This window comes from Dama dama, chromosome 3 (genome assembly GCF_033118175.1).
Source record: "Dama dama isolate Ldn47 chromosome 3, ASM3311817v1, whole genome shotgun sequence".
NCBI lineage: Eukaryota > Metazoa > Chordata > Mammalia > Artiodactyla > Cervidae > Dama > Dama dama.
This window is the reverse complement of record NC_083683.1, coordinates 36,571,875-36,585,368: the sequence shown is the minus strand read 5'-3', so window position 1 is coordinate 36,585,368 and position 13,494 is coordinate 36,571,875. Positions and strand designations below refer to the sequence as shown.

The window sequence follows — 13,494 nt, the reverse complement described above, 5'->3', positions numbered from 1 at the left end:
GGGATCGTCTGAAGCCACGGAGCACGCACAGACGTATTTATCTCTACCTTCCATTTCTTCAAATCTAGGCCTTTATCTTCATACAGAGTTGCAGTTTTCAACAGATTTTTAGTAGTACACTTTCTAATATACTAAACCCTACAATAAATTCTCTGATATACCAAAGCTAAGTTAATCTTTATAAAACCTTTGCTATCATTCCATTTACTTGCTTATAAATCTATACTCTTCTACTGTGGCCTTTCTAATCAAGTCCAAACTCCTCAGCCCAGCATTTGAGATTCTTTATTATCAGACCTCACCTTGCCTATACAACTATGTAAATCCCCATTAGAACATGATTCGTGAGCCTGCATTTTTGCTTCCGTCAGAATTCCCTCTAGTGCTTCCTTCTCCTCAAAGCACACTCAGTATGCTCATTCCAGACTTAGCATTTAGCCATAAATTCCCACTAGGAATGCTTGATTTTCCATTACCTAAGTGCTACAACTTGTGAGACTCAATTCTAACATCATTTTTATCATAAAGCTTTTCCTGATAACTTCTCTACAGAGTAGTTATGTGCTTCTCTAAATGTCTACAACATGGTCCATGTGAATCTGGTTACAGACCATCATGTGTTGTGTCTTCAGCCTCCTTATTTTGTAAACTCACCTCCTCCTGGATGGCAAGCAGTTGGAGGATCTTGATAACAGCAATTAGGTCTGTTTGTTTTAGTTGTTTCTCTGAAAGTCAGAGAACAAAACAGTTGCAAGGCTATACGTTATGTTTGATTTTATCTTAATTATCATAATCTAAAATCTCTTTTTAAAATTTTAAGGGTCTTATAAAGTTGTTAACCTCATTTCTGATCCTGAAATTTCATTGGCCCCATATAAGGCCTGAGGTCATTTGGTTTAGAGACCATGGAGACAGTCACAAATTCTCCCTCACATGGGTCAGTTTCGTTCAGATTTTCTGTTTACTTTACCCCTGTTCCTGGCTCAATGTTTAGTTAATGTGTGTGAGAGAATGCTGGTGTACATTTGTAATTTTAATTTCACCACTTTTCTGAAAACAAAAGAAAAACGCTAGGTCAGTAGCAGTTTTCTCACATTTGGAAAGTGAGCACTTAAAGGGCATGAAGACGTTGAGCAGAGAACCTAGGAGAGATTACTGAAAGACTTGTTTAATACCCCTGAGTGACAAAGCAGAAAGGTTGATTTGACATATCTGATTGCTCTAGACTGGGTTCTCTGGGCCACAGTCCCCGGAAATGAGGATTTGCATACAAATGACACATTAAGGAAGGGCTCCAGCAGAAACTCACAGGAAGTAGAGCAAGCAGGCCTTGGAAGAGGCGAATAGAGTGTGAATTTAGGTGGGCTCAGCCTCAGTGTGATCCTGGAAGGAGCTCTGGAGCCCTAGGCTGCAGCCTGATCTAGTCGGTCATCAGCTCCCAAATGCGTCCATCCCTTTGAACCACCAAGCCCCACTAGTAGCCCAAGGACAGCCTACAGGAAATAAACCCAGGCGAAAGGATGGCCGGAGCAGGTAAACAGGCTCCAGAGGGATCTGGCGGGCAGACAGTATGTTTACTAGTGTGTTCCTAGTTCTGTAACAGAAATAATATACATACTATGAATGCTCATTCATTTAAAATGCTTGTATGTGTATAGAAAAAATGTTAACAGATTTAAGCTCAATTATTAGCTGTGGGCTGTAAGATTGGAGGGAGGAAAGTTCCACATTTTACTTCCCACACTTCCATATTGTTAGAATTCTTACAATAAATATTACTTCTGTTAGAAAAAAAAAAAAAAACTATTAGCAAAACAGATTTTTCTACCAAAAAGTTAATGATGCATTCTTTAATTGAATCACATATTACATTGTTTTTGTTGCTAGTACTCTAGGAAGATAGCACCATCTGAATAAAAATTGATTATCTAAGCTGTTAAAATTCTTGAGTCCATTTGGTGATTAACAAATTGCATTCTTACCCAATATAAATGATATTCATGGTGTGCCCAGAAAGAAAAAAGACTTGTTAAGGTTTAACTGTAGAATGGGACTCAACTGGTTTTGCCATCTGTGGGTACTAGAAGTTTGGCTCTTAATTGTAAGATATGGTCCACTCATTTTGTTTAGCATCATTTATATATATGTAAAAAAATTGAAGAAAACAATTTTTGTTGCCTTCAGAAATGTGTCTTAAAAGTACTTTTGGAATTTCAGCTGAAAGGTAGAATCACATTTGGTTAAAGCCTTGCCCGCTTTGGATATAATTAGATAATAACAACTGGTCAGGCCAGTGCATTAAGAAGAGTGATCCAGGGAATTCCCTGGCAGTCCAGTGGTTAGAACTCTGTGCTCTCACTACCCAGGTCCAAGATCTCTGGTCAGAGAACTAAGATCCCACGAGCCACATGTCGTGAACAAAAAAAGAAAGAAAGAGTGAGCTGGCAGCTATATATAGTGTAAATTAGGGGAGTGACAGAGAGGTAAGCAGGGAGGTCAGTTAGAATAGTACTAGAATAATCCAGGTAATAGGCAATTAAGATGATAAATAATGGTGAAGGAACAAGCATTCATCACGTCTGTCCTACATGAACCAGACTAGTAGTAGTATCCAAACAGTAAATGAGAACAATGATGATTTTAAAAATTAGAACACCTACATAAACTACTGTGGAGATGAAAATTAGTAGAAACTACTATACTTAGATAGAAGGGCTAAAGGAGAGAGTGTGGTCAAAGATGACTGCAAAAGATAGTGACTGTTTTAGCAAGACAATGTTGAATTTGTAAAGAAATGCTGGGTTTTGGATATAGGTGAATATAGACAGAAGGATATTCAGTAGGCAGTAGAAATAAGTACCTGGAGTTATGAAAGAATTAAGGACACAGAGGATCATGAAAAGCCAGAAAGCAGGCCAGACCTGGGAAGTGTCAGGAAGATAAAGGCAGAAAATTCTATTTATTTTTCACCGTTTGTTAGGAAAATGAAAGTTATAAAACAACCCTATTTCTATCCATTTTCACAGCTCAACAGAGTCCTAGAAGAAATCGAAAGTATTTTTTATTCTAATAACTGAGGATTTAAAAAACTCAGAAAGAAGCATTGCATTTTATCTGGCTCAACTTTCCCCAGAGACTCCAGCTCTATCCTTACTCCATATTTATTCAAATTACCCCATTTATCCTCAATGACAAAATAAAAAATTCTGCAATCTTTGGACCGTCCAGGGAAAGAATTAACCTGTCCTCTTGAGTCACTAAAGATTTCATGAGCTTAAGGTATAATCCAAGGTAAACCCACCCAATAAAGCAAGTGATCATGATTTGGGTCAGGTAACAGGCATGGAGAACACAACTGAAGTGAGCAAATGCATGAAGTTAGAGGAGGCTCCAGGCCGACTGCCCCAAATAACAAGCCATGGTTAGGTGCAGGAGGGTACACAGCCTTGAGAAAGAAGGAAAGTCAGTGTAGCACCTGAATGACCTTCATGGCCTTGGGACCACGGCATGCTGGGGCTCTCACATGCTCTACTCCTAGCCCATGGGGCTGGCTCACTTCCCCACAGAGTCTTGAACTGGATTGTCCTAAATCTTTAGCCATTACAACTTCCAGGGGCCTTTAAATTTAAGTATTCAATTTATTAATTATCCTCAAACTAATATTTGTTCCTGTTACGTGTTTTTTCAAAGAAGCTTATACCTGATCCAAAATTTATATTTACTTATATTTATATACACAAGCACACACACAATCACACTTTAAAGATAGTGTTATAAACTAGTTTCAGAAATCAGCTAAACCTTAGGCCCTTTTTTTTTTTTTTTTTTTGCTGTCACCATTAAATTGTTCCTTGGTATAAAATGAACCCAGATTTTCAACATAAAATATATTGGTTATCCTGGCTCTTTGCAATTTGGGAAACCATTTTCACTGCTCTGTGACTTGTATGACTTATGTCATATAGATAGCATTTGTATTATCTTAAGCACCTACACACATTCCTGTTATGATTACAGTGATTAAAATAAATATACTTTCTAAATGTTTGAAGAAACTTAATAACATTGTTCCAGAAACAACTATCCACATCCTAGACTCTGTGTTTATGCCACATGGAGCAGGTACCTCAACTCATACTTGAGAGCTGAATCATGCCACCCACTTGGATGAGTTTTCAGACACATAAACTGATCATTGCAGGTGATCCTCACTTCACTCTAGAGTTAACACATTTTCCTTGGCATTCAGTATTTTCAAGGAATCAGTGCCACTCGCTCTACACAATATGCTCCTTTCTTTTGAGAAGAAAGTGGAGGGGAAATCGTATTTTCCCATGATATTGTCCAAAATTAAATAAAATCAATTCTATGTAAGTATAATAAGTATAATAGGATAAAACTATTCAAATCATTGGCTGCTTTGGTGGGGACTATCAATTTTTATAGGGTATATCGATGTATCACTGACTTATGTGTCAAGTATTTGTTACATGGAGACATCAAGAAGGTTCTTTATGGGCAAAAAAGCAACCGATAGGTTGGAGAGGATAGTATGAGTCTGCTCAGTAAATTAAAGTTTTAGGTGATCTATTTCTTGCAGTATAGTGACTCGGAATGAACAGCAAATCTCTGCTAATTTTCTTCCCTTATTCACTGATAGCCTCACACCCTCACCAGCACACATTTCACCTTCGCATGTGTGACAGATTCAGGACAGTGACAACTCAGCTGCAAGCAAGAATTAAGCTCATTGTGTCTGTTCATTGTTCTTTGCACTATGAGAAGGCAGACATTATTGGTACAACCTCTGCCCTCAAGTAAATTATAATCTTATGAAAGTAGTTGAATAGCCAAACTGTAACACTAAGCAGAATAAAATCCATTTTAACACAGATATAGAAACAAACATGCTGCCAAAAAATAGAAGCAGAGACTTTAATTCTTAATGAAAAGAATTAAAAAACACTATTTAATCTTTGAAGATGACTTGCTCTCCTAATAAGGACCATAAATACTCATCTCTCTGTAAGTCTTTGCAGATGACCAGAACAACTGAGATAATTTTATGTATTTCATCTGACATGTCATTAATCTCTGTATTCATTCATATAACAAATAAATACTGAGCATCTATTATGTGCCAAGGATGTCACTGGGAATGATAGTGAATATGATTTAGTCCTGCCTTCAAGGAGATTATAGTCTGGTAGACAGAGGAAATACATGAAAACTAATACCTTTTTTAAATGTTAGAAATTTTGAACAGAACATACCAAGGCAGAAAGGGAATAAAAAATATAGCAGCCAATTCTTTTTCCTAGAACTGGGAGGTTAAGTTAGGTCAGAGACAAAAAGCTAATAATGGAGATGGAGACTTAATTTAAGGTTGCTTTCCCTTTGATTAGCTCCCAGAACTTGCAACTAGAGTGCAATAATATGCAAAAAATCAAGGGTACAGATAAGTAGAGACTACTTCAAATGAATTGCTTATTTCTTAAGAAGTTCTAAACTTCACTGTGCTTAGTAAGAAGAAACTGCAAGGCCAGAGGAGCCCACACCCCAAGGTCTCAGATGTGCAAACTTTTAGGCAACAGAAGGGACTGTATCATCACCCGTAAGTTCAGCCATTTACTATACAAGAAATTCTTGATGGACCACAATTATGTACCTCCTAACTGCATTATCAAGCTTCCCTTGTGACTCAGCTGGTAAAGAATTCACCTGCAATGTGGGAGACCTGGGTTTGATCCCTCAGTTGGAAAGATCCCCTGGAGAAGACCCAGTCCAGTATTCTGGCCTGGAGAATTCCATGGACTGTATAGTCCATGGGGTCACAAAGAGTCAGACACCACTGAGCGACTTTCACTAACTGCATTATCAGGCCTATGTCAGACTTGACCATGGCCTGCAATAGAGGTATTGACCTCTGTTGCTAGGGCATTGCAGGTTGAATATACATATGTATCACCATCACCACCCAAACCCATCTAGAGTGACAGTAAAGACATTTTTTTGAATTAAGGTAAAAAACAGAAAACCACAAGGACAAAGAAAAAGAAAGTAAAGACAATAGTTGATAAGACTTATCTGCAAAATCTTGGAAAATGGAGAGAGATAAATATGAGTTAGCTGACACTGCAGATCAAAGAAAAGTTAAAAGTGCTTAGGCAGGAGAATAGTAATGAGTAGGCCAAACCCCAGAAAAGCTCAGGAAAGGAGGTATCAATTACCACTCAGGAATCTGCAAGCTGAGAGTGAGGTGAGACATTGTACAGAATCCAAGGGAATCCAGGGAAATTTCATATTAGAAAAGATGAGATTCTCTACACTCTTTCCTTTCATCATCTACCAGTGTGCTGGCCCCAGGGATTATACTGCCAGGTATCACCTTTTATCTCCAGAATATAAGAATGGAATATTCCTCTCTGCAGAGAGGAAAAAAAAAAACCTAAGGGTACTGATATTGGACTGATCCAATCATCCTGCATCAAAGCTCCCCATTTAACAAGCACAGGTATTCACACATGCATACATTGCCTCACTCTTCATTCATAACAACCCTTTGAAAATATATACCAAGAGAGATGAGAGAGCTAAGCCTTGTGAAAGTGAAGTCACTCAGTCCTGTCCAACTCTTTGCTACCCCATTGACTGTAGCCTACCAGGCTCCTCCATCCATGGGATTTTCCAGGCAAGAGTACTGGAGTGGGTTGCCATTTCCTTCTTCAGGGGACCTTCCCGACCCAGGGATTGAACCCTGGTCTCCCACATTGTTAGGCAGACACTTTTACCATCTGAGCCACCAAGGAAGTCCCTTAAGTGAAAGTCGCTCAGTCGTGTCCAACTCTTTGTGACTCCATGGACTATATAGTCCTTGGAATCCTCTAGGCCAGAATACTGGAGTGGGTAGCCTTTCCCTTCTCCCAGGGATCTTCCCCACCCAGGGATCAAACCCAGCCCTCTCCCAAAACACACTCACCAACAAACACACAATCACAGAGCCTCTAATCAGTTCTTCATGGTGCCTCACTCTAAGATAGGAATATACTTAAAACGTGCAAAGCCTCTAACCTGGAACAGAGAAACCAAGACAAATAGAAAAAAATAAAATAAATTTTAAAAAGCTAGAGGAAACAGAGATAATACAAGGAATATGTGAAATAACTAAAATAAGAAAAGTAAAACTGTCCTTAATATTCTCAGAGACCTATTCCATCCATAAATTAAAAGAAGATAGAATTTTTAATGAAGCCTTAAGAGAGTTATAAATCACTCTTAGAAATTAAAAATATAATTTAAAATGTTTTAAGTCAATAGATATTTAGAAGGTACATTGAGGAAACCTAGAAAAGAAAAAGTAAACACCAAGGAAATAGGAAAACAAGGAAAAGATTAGAATAGCAATTTAGGGAATATGACATCCAAAGAGTAGGAGTTCAAGAAAAAAATGACAAGAGAAAATGAATGAAAAGAAGTTAGTAAAGAAATCATAAAAGAAAATTCCTCGTATCTAAAGGAAATAAATTTCTTGATCAAAAGAATCCACCATATATCGCCAGAAAAATGAGTGAAAAAGACCCACAGAAGGATATAAAACTGTGATATTTTAGATCATTAGATATAAAGACCTTAAAAGCTTTCAGAGACAGTGGGGGGAAAAAATCAGGTCATGTACAAAGAATCAGAAATCAAAATGGCATCAGACTTCTCAACTGTATCTTTAAAAGGGAGAAGAATTTGGATCAATGCCTTCAAAGTTTTGAGGGGGAACTATCCAACCTGGAATCCTATTAATATTAACATATCAGGCAAACTATTGACCAAGTGTGGGATAGTGGGTATATGAAGCCATTCAAAGGATGGGGACCACATTCTAGTCAGCGGAAGTGGTGAGGCATGACCAGTCATCATGGCTTGTTATAGATTTATTACCTGGGGAGGGAAGGCAGAGGCATACCAAGGGAGGCCTTTAGCTGGAGAGTTGTTCATTTCCCTACTGGCCCAAGAAGTCACTGAGGACTTCAAGAAAGTGATGAAATCCAATTTCTATTTGGCAAGTCTCAGCCGCCAACATTTGGGAGACTGGATAACAGTTGAGGATTGTTGGTGGCAGAGATGAAAAGTATGACAAGGATTGATGTGGACCTGACTGAGGGCAATAGCCAAGACCAAAGGACTGACGTCCAGGCGGCTGCAGAGTAGAATCATCATTAAGTGTCTGATTGGATGTAGATATTCAATGAAAGCGTCCAGGATGATTCCCGGCTTTGCACCTTAGTGACTGTATCTTTGATGATATCTTAGGGAAAAGAAGAGTTCAGATTGGAACATGCTAATTTTGCATTACACTCCACTCTACTTCTCTTACAAACCTTTATGATCCTATACTTCTGTTATATGTTCTACTTGGAATTCTACCTACTCCATCCCTGTTTTATATAGGCACACCTCAGAGATACTGAAGGTTCAGTTCCAGACCATTGCAATAAAGCAAACATCACAATAAAACAAGTCACAGGAATTTTTTGGTTTCCCAGTGCCTATAAAACTTACTTTTAAACTACACTGTGTCGTCTCTTAAGTGTGCAATAGCATTATATCTAAAAAACAATGTGCATACTTTAATTAAAAAGTACTTTACTGCTGAAAAATGTTAACAGTCCTCTGAGCCTTCAATGAGTCATAATTCTTTTGCTGATGAAGGGTCTTGCCTCAGGATTGTTGGCTGCTGACTGATCAGAGTGGTGGTTGCTAAAGGTTGGGGTGGCTGTGGCAATGTCTTTAAATACAATAGCAAATGATGTTTACAGCATTGACTGACTCTTCCTTTCACAAACAATTTCTCTGTAGTATGCAATGCAGTTTGATAACACTTTACCACAGTAGAACTTCTTTCCAGTTTGAGTCTATCCTCTCAGACCCTGCTGCTGCTTTATCAACTAAGTTTATGAAATATTCTAAATTCTGTCTTGTCATTTCAACCATCTTCACATCATATTCACCAGGAGCAGCTTCCATCTCAAGAAATCACTAGCTCTGCTCATTCATAAGAAACAACTCCTCATCTGTTTTTTATCATGAGTTTGCAGCAGTCCAGTCACATCTTCAGGCTTCACTTCTAATTCTGCTTCTCTTATTATTTCCACATCTGCAGTTCTTTCTTCTACTGAAGTCTAGATTCCCTCAAAGTCACCCTTGAGGGTTGGAATCAAAACCGTCCAAACTCCTATTAATGTTGATCTTTTGACATTTTCCCGTGAATCACAAATGTTCCTAATGGCTTCTAGAGTAGGATGGCAATAGGTGAATATGACAGGGTAGATGACAAGATATTGAGTCCTTTTAAACAGGTTTACAATTTACTTTGCCCAGATCCATCAAAGGAATCAGTACCTATAGAAGCCATAGCCTTATGAAATGTATCTCTTAAATAATAAGGCTTAAAGTTTAAAACTACTGCTTAATCTATGAGATGCAGAATGAATATTGTGTTCAGTTGAGTTCAGTCACTCAGTCGTGTCCGACTCTTTGCAACTGCAAGGACTGCAGCACGCCAGGCCTCCCTGTCCATCACCAGCTCACAGAGTTTACTCAAACTCATGTCCATTGAGTTGGTGATGCCATCCAACTATTTCATCCTCTGTCGTCCCCTTCTCCTGCCCTCAATCTTTCCTAGCATCAGGGTCTTTGCAAGTGAGTCAGCTCTTCACATCAAGTGGCCAAAATATTGGAATTTCAGCTTCAACATCAAGTCCTTCCAATGAACACCCAGGACTGATCTCCTTTAGGATGGATTGGTTGGATCTCCCTGCCATCCAAGGGACTCTCAAGAGTCTTCTCCAACACCACAGTTCAAAAGCATCAATTCTTCGGCACTCAGCTTTCTTTAGAGTCCAACTCTCACATCCATACATGACCACTGGAAAAAACCATAGCCTTGACTAGATGGACCTTTGTTGGCAAAGTGATGTCTCTGCTTTTTAATATGCTGTCTAGGTTGGTCATAACTTTCCTTCCAAGGAGTAAGCATCTTTGAATTTCATGGCTGCAATCACCATCTGCAGTGATTTTGGAGCCCAAAAAAATTAAGTCTGACAATGTTTCCACTCTTTCTCCATCTGTTTGTCATGAAGTGATGGGACCAGATGCCATGATCTTAGTTTTCTGAATGTTGAGCTTTAAGCCAACTTTTTCACTCTCCTCTTTCACTTTTATCAAGAGGCTTTTTAGTGCTTCTTCACTTTCTGCTATAAGGGTGGTGTCATCTGCATATATGAGGTTATTGATATTTCTCCTGGCAATCTTGATTCCAGCTTGTGCTTCTTCCAGCCCAGCATTTCTCATGATGTACTCTGCATATAAGTTAAATAAGCACAATGACAATATACAACCTTGACGTACTCCTTTCCCTATTTGGAACCAGCCTGTTGTTCCATGTCCAGTTGTAACTGTTGCTTCCTGACTGTTGTACAGATTTCTCAAGAGGAAGGTCAGGTGGCCTGGTATTCCCATCTCTTTCAGAATTTTCCACAGTATATTGTGATCCACACAGTCAAAGGCTTTGGCAGAGTCAATAAAGCAGAAATAGATGTTTTCCTGGAACTCTTTTGCTTTTTCGATGATCCAAGGGTGTTGACCATTTGATCTCTGGTTCCTCTGCCTTTTCTAAAACCTGGAAGTTCACAGTTCACGTATTACTGAAGCCTGGCTTGGAGAATTTTTAGCATTACTTTACTAGCATGTGAGAGAAGTATAATTGTGCAATAGTTGAGCATTCTTTGGCATTGCCTTTCTTTGAGATTGGAATGAAAATTGACCTTTCCCAGTCCTGTGGCCACCGCTGAGTTTTCCACATTTGCTGGCATATTGAGGGCAGCACTTTCACAGCACCATCTTTTAGGATCTGAAATAGCGCAACTGGAATTCCATCACCTCCACCAGCTTTGTTCATAGTGATGCTTCCTAAGGCCCACTTGACTTCATCCCAGGGATGTCTGGCTCTAGGTAGGCGATCACACCATCGTGATTATATGGGTCAAGAAGATTTTTTTTTGTACAGTTAGCAGCCATGAAAGCAATGTTGATCTCATTATGCATCCCCATGAGAGCTCCTGAGTAATAAGGGGCATTGTCAATGAGTAATAATAGTTTGAAAGGAATCTTTTTCTTCTAAGTAGTAGGCCTCAACAGGGGACTTAAAATATACAGTCAACCATGTTATAAACAACTGTGCTGTCATCCAAGCTTTGTTGTGTCATTTCTAGAGCAAAGGTAAAATAGATTTAGTGTAACTCTTAAGGACCCTAGGATTTTTGCACTAGTAAATGAGCATTGGCTTCAACTTAGAGTCACCAGCTGTTTTAGCCCCTAGAGGGTCAGCCTGTACTTTAAAGCTTTGAACCCACACATTTGTTTCTCCTCTCTACCTAAGAAAGTCCTAGATGGTATCTTCTTCCAATAGAATGCTATTTCATCTACATTGAAAATCTGCGGTTTAGTGAGCCACCTTCAATAATGATCTTAGCTAGATTTTCTGGATAACTTGCTGCAGCTTCTGCATCAGCACTTGCTGCTACACCCTATAAAAATGGAAAGTGAAAATGTTAGTCACTCAGGCATGTCCAACTCTTTGTGACCCCACAGACCGTAGCCCACCAAGCTCCTCTGTCCATGGAATTCTCCAGGTGAGAATACTGGAGTGGGTTGCAATTCCCTTCTCCAGGGCATCTTTCCAACTCAAGGATCAAAGCCAGGTCTCTTGCATTGCAGGCAGAGTCTTTACCATCCAAGACCCTAGGGAAGCTCTCTTCACCCTCTCCTTTGATTGTGGAGTTGGCTTCTTTCCTTAAGCCTCCTGAAGCCACCTCTGCTAGCTTCAGACTTTTCCTCTTCAGCTTGTCACCTCTCAGCTTTCACAGAACTGAAGAGAGCTAGGGTGATGCTCTGGATTAGGCTTTGGCTTGAGGGAATGTTGCGGCTGGTTTGCTCCTCTGTCCAGACCACTACAACTTTCTCCATAGCAGCAGTAAGGCTGCTTTGCTTTTTTTATCATTCATGTGTTCACTGGAGTAGCATTTTTAATTTCCTTCAAGAACTTTTTCCTTGCAATCACAACTGGACTAACTCATTGGTGCAAGAGGCAAAGTTTTTCACATACTTTCTTCACTCAGTTTGCTCATTTCTGACTTTCAATTTAAAATGAGAGAAACGCAACTCTTCCTTTCACTTGAATACTTAGAGGCCATTGCTGCTGCTGCTGCTAAGTCGCTTCAGTCATGTCCGACTCTGTGCAACCCCATAGACGGCAGCCCACCAGGCTCCGCTGTCCCTGGGATTCTCCAGGCAAGAACACTGGAGTGGGTTGCCATTTCCTTCTTCAATGCAGGGAAGTGAAAAGTGAAAGTGAAGTCACTCAGTCGTGTCCGACTCCTAGCAACCCCATGGACTGCAGCCTCCCAGGCTCCTCTGTCCATGGGATTTTCCAGGCAAGAGTACTGGAGTGAGGTGCCATTGCCTTCTCCATAGATGCCATTAATTGACCTAATTTTATTATTGTTGTGTCTCAAGGGATGAGGAAGCCTGAGGAGAGGGAGAGAGAGGGGAAATGGCCCAATTAGTGGAGCACTTAGAACGCACACATTTATTAAGCTCACCATTATATATGGGTGCAGTTTGTGGTGCTCCAAAAAAATCAAAGATCCTTGATCACAGATCACCATAATAAATATCATAATAATGAAAAAGTTTGAAATAATACAATAACCAAAATGTGACACAGAGACAAGAAGTGAGCAAACACTGTTGGAAAATGGCACTGCTAGACTTGTTCAAGGCAAAGTTGCCACAAACCAATTTCTAAAAAATGCAGTATCTGCAAAGTGCAATAAAGCAAAGTGTGATAAAATGAGGTCTACACGTACTAATAAAAGCTCAAATCAATGTAAGAAAAAATCATTCACAACCCCAATTATATTCACTACGTAACTTTACATGGTTATAGAGATGCAGTATTATGCCCTGTTTCTTTCACTTAAAATATTTTTAAGCATACTTCTCTGCTATTCCATAGTCTTTATCATTACCACTTTTATGACTGTATAATATTAAATCACCTGGTACTTTTCTTATTTTACTAGTTATTTCCATTATTATTGAATTTTTAGGCAGTTTCTAGCTTTTCCACTATTTTGTTGAATAATGCTATAATGAGAGAGAAGGCAATGGCAACCCACTCCAATACTCTTGCCTGGAAAATCCCATGGACAGAGGAGCCTGGTAGGCTACAGTCCATGGGGTCACTAAGAGTTGGACACGACTGAGCAACTTCACTTTCACTTTTCATTTTCATGCATTGGAGAAGGAAATGGCAACTCACTCCAGTGTTCTTGCCTGGAGAATCCCAGGGATGGGGGAGCCTGGTGGGCTGCCGTCTATGGGGTCGCACAGAGTCAGACACGACTGAAGTGACTTAGCAGCAGCAGCAGCTATAATGAG

General features: G+C 39.5%; 1 long non-coding RNA gene across 3 annotated transcripts in view; it reads right to left on the bottom strand.

Moving 5' to 3' along the window:
* Positions 1-13,494, bottom strand: part of LOC133044188 (uncharacterized) — a 61,242-nt gene that overhangs the window by 36,147 nt on the left and 11,601 nt on the right. The window contains exon 2 of one of the 3 annotated variants that reach the window (XR_009689896.1): positions 655-12,579. The exons of the other annotated variants lie outside the window; for them this stretch is intronic. This is a non-coding gene — a long non-coding RNA (uncharacterized LOC133044188). The remainder of the gene's footprint in view (positions 1-654; positions 12,580-13,494) is intronic. 3 annotated transcript variants of the gene reach the window in all.